We start from the raw sequence: 9,746 nt of genomic DNA on the forward strand, positions 1-9,746 counted from the left end.
CCTTTGAACACTTAGAAATTCACTAAGAACACTTAGAAATAAGTGTTCTGCCACAGGGGGTTGCTTCATACTAAATGGTGACTGCTATTTTTCTAAAGGAGTTGGTAGTAGAGACCCCAATACAGGAAGGGAGAATTATCTATTATTAGTAAATAAAACAAGAGCATTAGGTTTAGAGAGTAGCTGAATCAATATCAAATTGGAGCACTGGAATAGGGTGCAAGGGATGCTGACTTTTGAAGGGAAATGAAAATAAAAAGGGGGCTACTAGGATTGCTTTGTACTGATATTCAAGTGCTCTGTGAGGCCTGGTTATAGGTTATTTGATACTGTTTACTGTGTTCTTTACTTCGCTGTATATACATCCAATATGCTCAAATTAATTAGCATAAGGTAAACCTAGTTCTGTTTCTTGTGCAATCTGAATATAGCTAGGTCCATATAGCCCTGGGCAATGGTGAATACAGACACTATTATTATACTTATTATGGTCCTAGAAGAGAGGGTCTGAAAATATCAGTCTTATTTTACACTGCCTACAATTAATAATCTGTTGTGGGTTGCATGTATAGAAAAATATTGCACTTCAGTTGAAAACTGGGAAGTACATGTTCTAACTCTAGGTTCACCACCAACTACTAGGATGAGAGGTCAGTAAATAACTGTGAAGTTTTAAAAGAAATAATAAATTAAAATGTAAATTAACTGGGAAAATATTTGCAACAGATGTAATAGAAAATGGTTAATATTATTAATATATAAAGAATGCATCCAAATCAATAATTAAAACAGAGTCAAATAGGAAAATGAACTAAGATCATGAATAGGCGATTTTTTGCTTATATAATTAGCAAGCCTCACTTTGAAAAAAAATGATTTCCCTTTAGTAACCAAAAAAATGCTAATTACAACATCAGTTGGATACCATGCTTCACCAATCACACTAGGGAATATTTTTAAAACAACAATATTCAGTGGGGAAAGAATTAGTGGAAAGGGCACTTTCATATATTGCTTATGAGACTGCAAATTGGTGTAATCTTTCTGGAAAGCAAATTAGTAGTAAATACCAAGAATCTTGATAACATTGATGGCCTTTGATGATATGTCTTTACGTCTAGGAATTTAGTCTAAGTGACAACCAGAGATGTGAACAATGATTTATGCAATAAGTTGTTCATTTTAACATTATTAATAAAAATGAAAAAAATTTACCCAAATCACCAAAATTAGGGAAAATATTAAATAACCTTTGGTAGTTACCTGTGACAAATTATTAGGCATTTGTAGTGCCATGGATGGGGTTGCTGAAAAAAATCCTGGGGAGTTGCTCTGGGTTGCCTCTAAACTAACAGCTGATAGTTGGGATTCCTCTTTTCCCAGAAAGGAGGGGTGCAGTCAAGCTCATTTTTGCACAGGACTGTTTGGTAGCCTCTTCCATTGACACCTGGAACCAGACTTTTCAATGGATTTCCAGGTCTCAAGTTTCTGGGCTACCGTCATTCCCAGGCAATGCCTGTGGATGCTAGTAGATAGCTTGTTTATGCTCACCTTGACAAGACTACTCTTACATGCAGGCCCTAGAAAAAGTGAGAACTGGGGTGGGATGGGGTGAGAAGTGCAGTGGGGAGGCGCCACTGGAATGCAAACCTACCCTGCAGGCTCAGTAGCACACTTGCCCCAGCAGGTGTCTCTGAGGGATGATGGGAGGGTCCCGTGCCCTGTGCCTTCTCTCTGCTTGTTGACTCGTAGCCTGAGTTTCTTTTTTCTCCATAAAGCCTATGTCTGGAACCATATCCTATGACTCTTGGGAATTTGTCCTCAAAGCTGGTGCATGATGGAGAATGGGAAGTAGGGAGGGGGACCAGAGAGATCTATTTTGTGTAACAATGGTCATAAAAAAATCATCATTTTGAGTATTTTAAGGTCATTGGATAGTATTCACAATATTATGTGAAATAAACACATATAGATGGTAGAACTTTGTATTCAGTATAAAATAAAGTTTGTAAGACAGAGGAATTACTTTCCACCCATTTCCCACTTAACAATATTAAAGGCCTAAGGTAAAAAGGCATTAAGCCAAAAGACTACATATGGACATTTTAATGAAGAAATATTATAATTTGTTCCCAAATTAAAAGTCATAGCCATTTTTCATATGAACTGAAAGTGAAAGAACACTTAATTATGACTAGAGTTTTAAAGTAAGTTTTCTTATTAAAAATTCAGTTAGAGTTATTAGGTTTTTAAAGAGGTAGAAACATGAAAACATTTTGGACGTAAGTGCAGTTTTGTTTATCCCTCAAGCTAAATGCATTTTTAAAAAATATACTTTTTAATTTAAAAAAAGATACTTAGATTACATAAATGTTACATAAAAATATAGGCTATTCCCATATGCCACGCTTCCTACCCCTCCCATATTTTCCCACACTAAGAACATCAAAAATATGGAATACTTCATGAATTTGCATGTCATCCTTGTGGAGGGGGCATGCTAATCTCTTTATCATTCCAGTTTTAGTATATGTGCTGCTGAACTAAATGCGTTCTCTCAAGCTGTGAAAGGCAGCAAAAAGAAAATGTTCCAAATATTCTCTAGCACTTTCTCATGATCGCTTGTATTCCAAACATTCCAAGAGCCTGAACAGTTACATTTTGTCAGCTTGCAATTATGATTCTTTGAGAGAGATTGTAGTGCACTGAGGTGGAATAGAAAGTAAGGTATCATGACAAAGTGAGAGAGAAGATAAAGGGGAAGGAAGAGTTGAGGAGATAAATCCTTGACTTACCTGAGTCATTAATTTTCGCACCACACTCCAAATTTGAGCCTGAAGGAGGGTCAGGTGTGTAGATGTCTGGAAAGCCTGAGTGGAATAGGTGGAGAGCTTTTTGAATGGCACAATGCTAGCATCTCCTAAAGAGAGTCTCTCATCCTATGCACAAGCATAAGCACCAATTGAATCTTGCTACCGGAGGTCTTACTCTGCTGTGAGCTAGCTCCGTGTTTTTCTCTGAGATAATAGCCTGGTGAGCAAGACACATCTAGTTAGGGTTTCATTCTTTGTGATTTCATAAAATTATTTTTAAAATTTTAGGAGTGGTGAGGGCATAAATGTTTCTAGCATCTTATTGCAATGAACAAAGTAATATAAACATTTATTAAGGAAGGGACTCCTGTATGTAAACACACATATAAACACGTAAGTATGTGAATTGCAAGGTTCCATATAGCTCAGTCTCTACAGGGCATCATCTCAAAAGAAACTGGTGTTTAGGACTCCCAAATTACTAAAAAGGCAATACTAATCGCTTCTTTTATCTCTTGAAGGACATAGAATGTGTCTGACAGATGACTTCCTTTATTTTTCCTCATTTCTCTCATTCTCTGTAGCTACTTTGAAGCTTCTCACATTTCAAACCTTCAAATTTCCCATCAAGTCTCAGGCAAGCAGCTTTTCTTCCTCTCTTGTTCTCCATCTTTCTTAGCTGTTTCTTCTCTTGTCTCTTTGTTACACTAATCAATGAATAAATGTTGCTCCCATCACATACACATTGACAAAAGAGTAAAAAGAAACAAATGAAAATATTTAAGTAGTTATCTACTGGTGAAGGTACAAATAATTGTTTTATGTTTTAAAGCTTGCCTAAATTTTCATTTTCTAAAATGAGCATAATAACTCTAATTTTTCTACATTAAAATTTAATTAGATGGTTATATATGGCCAACACACACAATTTAAAAGAAACAAGAAGATACATAAGACAAAGTAAATCACTGTATCTCTAATTCAGCCCGTTATTCCTTCAGTTTCATCCCCAGAGACAACTAAGTAATTTCTGCATGATCAAAGATGGAATCATATAGCCTTAGTCTTTGAAACACATTAAACATATTCTGCATACTCCTTCAACTTGATTTTTTTTTTCATCTAAAATACATTTTGGGGACCTTTCCTTATACTCATGCATTTTTATTATTATTAACTTTATAGTAGATTTTTTAAAATATGGAGAGCCTTTATTACTCTTTCCACTTTTCCTTGAATTTTTCCTGTGCATATTAACTTTTCCATATGACTTTTAGAAAATGTTTACCTAGTTGCTTTTTCTAAACTTGAGAATAATTTTAGGGGAAATCATTAAATTTATAGATTTTAGAAGATTGACATCTTTATGAGTTATCAAAGATTACAAAATGCCTTTGCCTTCATTCAGGTCTTCTTTTGTATTTTTCAGTAGCATATTTAAGGTTTCTTTATACTTGCACTGTACTTTTCTTGTCAAATCTTATTCCTCAAATTTTTAAACCTTGCTCTTTTTTACTTATATGGATTGCTTTCTTCCATTAAATTTTCCATCACGTTTGTAGGAATGCTATTTAATTCCTACAAACATATGCTATATATATATATTTTTACCCTGCAATAATACTGAATTCTTTTATTGCTGTAATAGCTTTTATGACTTCCAGATTTACAGTTATATCTTCTGCAAATAATGATAATTTTTTACTTATTCTTCCTAGTTTGTATAGCTCTTTGGTATGAAAACTTCTAAGTAGTGTTTGTAGGGCCAGCATTCTGAGTATTTGTTTTCTATTGATCCTATGAAGATTGTTACTTGTAGATTTTCTATGTTTTTTTTTTAGATTTGTGTTAGTTTGTAAATTTTTACCAAAACAAAACTTTTACCTAGATTGTCAAAAACATTCGTAAAGAATTGAATACTTACTTGGTTTTATATTAAATATTTTCTCTAAATTTTGGTTATTTTTCATTTTTATTAAAAAATTATACTTGTGCTTTCTTCCTTTTATATTGATTAGGTTACCTGATAATGCTTGTATTTTCTTTTTGAAGTGAAGACCTCTCAGATATACTTTCATTCATTTTTTAAAAGTTCAGGTTTCTAATTATTTAATTATTTCTTTTATTTTTATTAGTCATTACCTTCTCCTTTCCTTAGCCGTTCTTTTTCTTTTTAACTTCTTGATTTGGATACTTAATTTATATACTGAGATTTTAAAAAATGTAGCTTCCCTTTGTGCACTTTAGCCACATCACAGTTTGTGATATTTAGCATTTTATTATGGTTTTCTCTATATTAAGGGTTCTTAGTTTGCTTTCAGTGTGTACCTGAGAATTCTTGAAGAGATTAGGAAAATTTTACATCTGGTGGGGCTCTTTTCTTTCTGGCTTTGATATTAATTTCTAGCATATTTTCTTGAATCTTGAAGAAACATTTTTCTTTGCCTAAAAGTGATCAATTTTTGTGAATGATCCATAGAACTTGAAAGTTTTGACTCTGTTTTCTGGGTATAGAGTTAGACCCTCATTTTACTTAGATATTCTACATCAGACTCTCAACAGACTCTCATTTTACTTAGATATTCTACATCTATATTTTTACTAAATTTTCACCTGTTTAATTTATCATCAAATTAAACAGACAAATTAAATACTTCTACTATTAAAGAATTTTGCTCATCCCTTTTAAATTTAAATTTTCAGAGTTCCTAATTTTAGATGTTTCTCTTTTCATTAGCATATAGCTGTCCAATTTGGGAAAATTTTACATTTAGTAGGCATTTATTTAAATTTATTGATGTAAAATTTATGTTTGGTATTATTTTTGATATATTTTCATTGAACTTTATATTTAATTGTCTTTTGTTTTTTATCAAGCCTGTGTTTGCTTGATTTAGTCAATGCAATTATAATCTGATAATTTGAAATATTTGTAACCTGTACATATTCTGGTGCTTACCTTTGTAGCAAATTTCAGGTAGAAGGTATAATCTTCTTCCTACTCCATTAGCTCTAGAAATATATTAGTTATATTATTATTTCTAAATTGTCACAGTTTAAAACACATATTCCATTGTTGAGCAATCATTCCTACAGTTTTATTTTTAGACCAACATTTAAAGGGATTCAATGGTTTTTGAAGCAGTTATTTTCTCTGTACATGAAATTTATTAATTTTTACTAGAACATGCCATAATGTCGGGGGGTTTCTGTCAATTTCACTGGAAATTTGAATGCTTTTTCAGTAGGTTCAGATCTCCCTTATTCCTGGGAAATTTTCTAAAATTATATCTTTAAAATATTTCTTTCTGTTACATATATTTAACTCTCCTCTTCTTCTCAGGGGATGCCAGTAATGAATATGTTGGATCTCCTTCAAGATTTATAATAATGTTATTTGTATTCTTTTTATTAAATATTTTCTTGAAGTATAACATACAGAAAATTGAACAAATCAAATGTATATGTTCAGTGAATAATAAGATAATGAACATATTTGTACTATACTATCTACATCATACTATCTACATCAAGAAATGGAATATTACCAGCACTCCAGAATCCACCAACTCCTCCAAAGGTTACCACCATCCTAATTTAAATTCTTTATTCCTTTCCATTTCATTTTGCTCTCTTTTCTTGTCTGTTTATTATATTTTCCTAGTGTTTCTTAGCAGTTTCTTTTCTCTTCCTTTTAGGTACTCCTTTCATGTATTTAATGATTTTACTGTCCTTTTTCATTTCACAAGGTCAAAATTCATAGTCTTCTTTGTTCTTATCCTTTCTTCCTTGAGCTTTTCATACCTCTTCATTGAGTTTTTATTTTATAGAAAAAATATTTTTTATTGTTTTCTTTGAGTTTTGGGGAATGTCTTTGGTCATGATTTAAATTTGGTACATTGAAACATTGTTATTGTGTAATCTTCATTTCCATTTGTACTTCTAGTTCTTTCTTTTGCTTTTGTGTGTTTTTTGTATCTAGTTCTTGATTAATTTTCTAAAACAAAATATTCAAGCAAAGATAAATAAAATATCAAAGTAGATTTCAAAATAAGAAAATTTATCAGTGATAAAATAACATTTTAGATAATGATAAAGAGGATAACACCACTAATATTCATTATTATACTGGAGCCCCTAGGTACTGTAGTAAGGCAATACAAGGAAAGAAAAAGCATACAGATTGGATAAGAAGAAACATAATAATCGCTAGTCAGAAACAACATAATAACAAGAAAACTCAAAAGAATCTGCATGAAATTTACTAGATCTGTTAAGGGTTTTAACAAGTCTCAAAAATACAAGGTCAATATAAAAATTCAATTGTATATACTAACATTTACAATTGAAATTGGAAATTTAAAAATCACCATTTGCAATAACAGCAAAGACTATGAAATATTTAGGGATAATTATGTGCAAAATTTGTAGGCAGATTCAAAGAGGAAGGTTGGGGACTTTGTGGGTCATAAAATGTTTGAAGACCAAAGTATCATTCTCTTCACATCATTCCAAAGGTACATGCTACCAACATGGCTTAACGTGCTGATGTTTATCTTGACCACCTGGCTTTGGTAATATTCCAGGTTCTCCACTATGAAGTTCCTACAGCGCCCCTCACCTGCCCATAATCTACTCTTTGGAAGCAAGTCACTAAGCACAATCAGTCAAGACTACTTCCTTGAGGGGAGACTACATAAATTATTTGGAATTCTGCATGAGATATTTGTCTCTTCTCTTTCCATTATTCATTCATTCAAAGACATGGTTATGTATTTATTTTTTGGAGGTATTGGAGGCAGGTTGAGAGCGCATATGTTGGAAGCCAAAGTTCAACCGCTTGAGCCACACCCGCTCCGTAACACGTGGTTAATTTAGCTTTACTACATAGTACTTTAAAACAGTGATTTAAAATAATTATCTATTAATTCCACCATAATAGATATATTTGCCTTATATACTCTTTACAGTTTATAAGAGCACTAGAGTCAGGTCATTAATGTTAGAAATGATACACCTGCAGCCTTTGGTTTCTGGTGACTTTACTGGAAACATCTGCTTTTATTATCTATAACGCAATGCTTATATCAAAGACCCAAAAGCATATTTAGCAATGCCATGTAAATTAGGTTGACATATTTAGCAAATAATAATATAAGACAACAGTTATATATGAATTTCAGATAAATATCAAAAAACATTTTAGAGTTGGATTTGTAACGGGAGCGGGGAGCGCACCCCAGAGGGCCCTGAGCAGCGCCAGCTGCCGCAGCCGGCCCCGCGTGCGTCACCGCAACCAGGCGCAGCAACCGGCGGCCGCCTGTCGCCCCCTCCCTCAGCGCTACGGGTACCAGCTGCTGGGTACCAGCGGTGAAGGCGCAGGAAGTGGTCTCTGACACCCGCTGAGACATTGCAAGGAAGGTTTGGGGAACAATAAAATGGTTCACTGTAAGAAACGGATTGGTTTCATCAACAGGAATGACACCAAGGAAGATGTGTTTGTACACCAGACTATCGTTAGAAGAAAAACCCCAGGAAGCACGTTGGCAGTGTGGGAGATGGAGAGACTGTGGAGTTTCATGTTGAAGAAAAGGAAAGGAAACCAATGCAGCAAACGTCACCGGCCCTGGTGGAGTTCCAATGCAAGGCAGTTCACCGGAACCATTTTCCGTATTGTAGGGGTCCTCCAAGCAATAACCAGCAACATTACCAGATAGTGAGAGTGGGAAAAAGAAGGGATGGGAGAGTGCTCCCCACGCCAGGCCCAACAACATGCGCCCTACCGCAGATGATTCCACCTTATTACATGTGGAGACCCTATGGCATTGACCACAGTATTCCAACCCTCCTGTGCAAGCAGAGTGATGGGGGTTGCTGACAACCAGCACAGAACATGAATGGGGATTATAGATCACTATTCTGCAGGGGCCCTCCTCAACTAAGAGCCTAGAGGGGACGGCAATGAAGATGGTAAGGAAAATCAAGGAGATGAGACACAAGGTCAGCAGCCACCTCAACACTGGTACAGCTGTTACTTCAATTATTCAGGCAGATCCCAAGAAAACCCTGTAGCAGTTCCATATGATTATGAATTCCAAAAATAGATATTGGGTTATATTTATAATCTGGTCTGTACTGTGGGCTTGATTGAGTTATGATTAGGGCTTTGATTGGGCCATGTCATTAGATAGATAAAAGGCATGGCAAAGGTCAGAATTGAGGGTTTTTGATGTTGGAGTTTGATGCTGAAGCTGTAAACTGGAGCCCCAAGTAGTAAGCACACAGAGGAAAGAGAAGGAAGCCCCAGAAAGAGAGGAACCCTGAGCTCAGGAAGAAGCAAGTCCTGGGAAGAGAGAAACTATGAGCCCAGAAAGAAGCAAGAACGGGAAAGAAAGGAACCCAGGAAACCTGAACCCTTGCAGATTTCAACAGCCATCTTGCTTCAACATGTGAAAATAGACTTTGGTGAGGGAAGTAACTTATGCTTTAGGGCCTGGTATCTGTAAATTCCTACCCCAGATAAATACCCTTTATAACAGCCAGCAGATTTCTGGTATTTTGCCTCAGCACCCCTTTGACTGACTAATACAAGCCCTAAACCACAAGATGGCAAAGAGACAGAAGCAGCTTATCCATCAGCTGAGAATTCATCCACTCCTGAGACTGAGCAGGGTGGGGCTGAGTAAATGCCTGCTTACCATCTCTACTGGTTTAGTCAACCAACATAAAAAATGAATATGGCATTCCAACTATAAGAAATAAACAAAAGATTGGAGCTGAAGATCTTAACTGCTTGCTTTTTGCCCACTGACTGATAGCTAGAATTATCTGCATTATTTATGCAACACGGGGTTTTTATTTTTTTTACGTAAAGAAGAATCATTTTTTTGTAAGGAGAAACATGTTTTTTAAAAAGCCTGGCTTTTCTCAATA

The 9,746-nt window shown here is 34.8% G+C and overlaps 1 non-coding gene and 1 pseudogene across 1 annotated transcript; one reads left to right on the top strand and one right to left on the bottom strand.

The window, feature by feature from the left end:
- The first annotated feature begins 2,265 nt into the window (after positions 1 to 2,265).
- On the top strand, positions 2,266 to 9,499 carry LOC101416101 (Y-box-binding protein 1-like; annotated as a pseudogene).
- Positions 2,448 to 2,551, bottom strand: LOC111763511 (U6 spliceosomal RNA). The gene has a single exon (XR_002796372.1). It is a non-coding gene; the product is annotated as a U6 spliceosomal RNA (small nuclear RNA).
- Positions 9,500 to 9,746: the final 247 nt, after the last annotated feature.

This window comes from Dasypus novemcinctus, chromosome 5, assembly GCF_030445035.2.
Source record: "Dasypus novemcinctus isolate mDasNov1 chromosome 5, mDasNov1.1.hap2, whole genome shotgun sequence".
NCBI classification, from domain to species: Eukaryota; Metazoa; Chordata; class Mammalia; order Cingulata; family Dasypodidae; genus Dasypus; species Dasypus novemcinctus.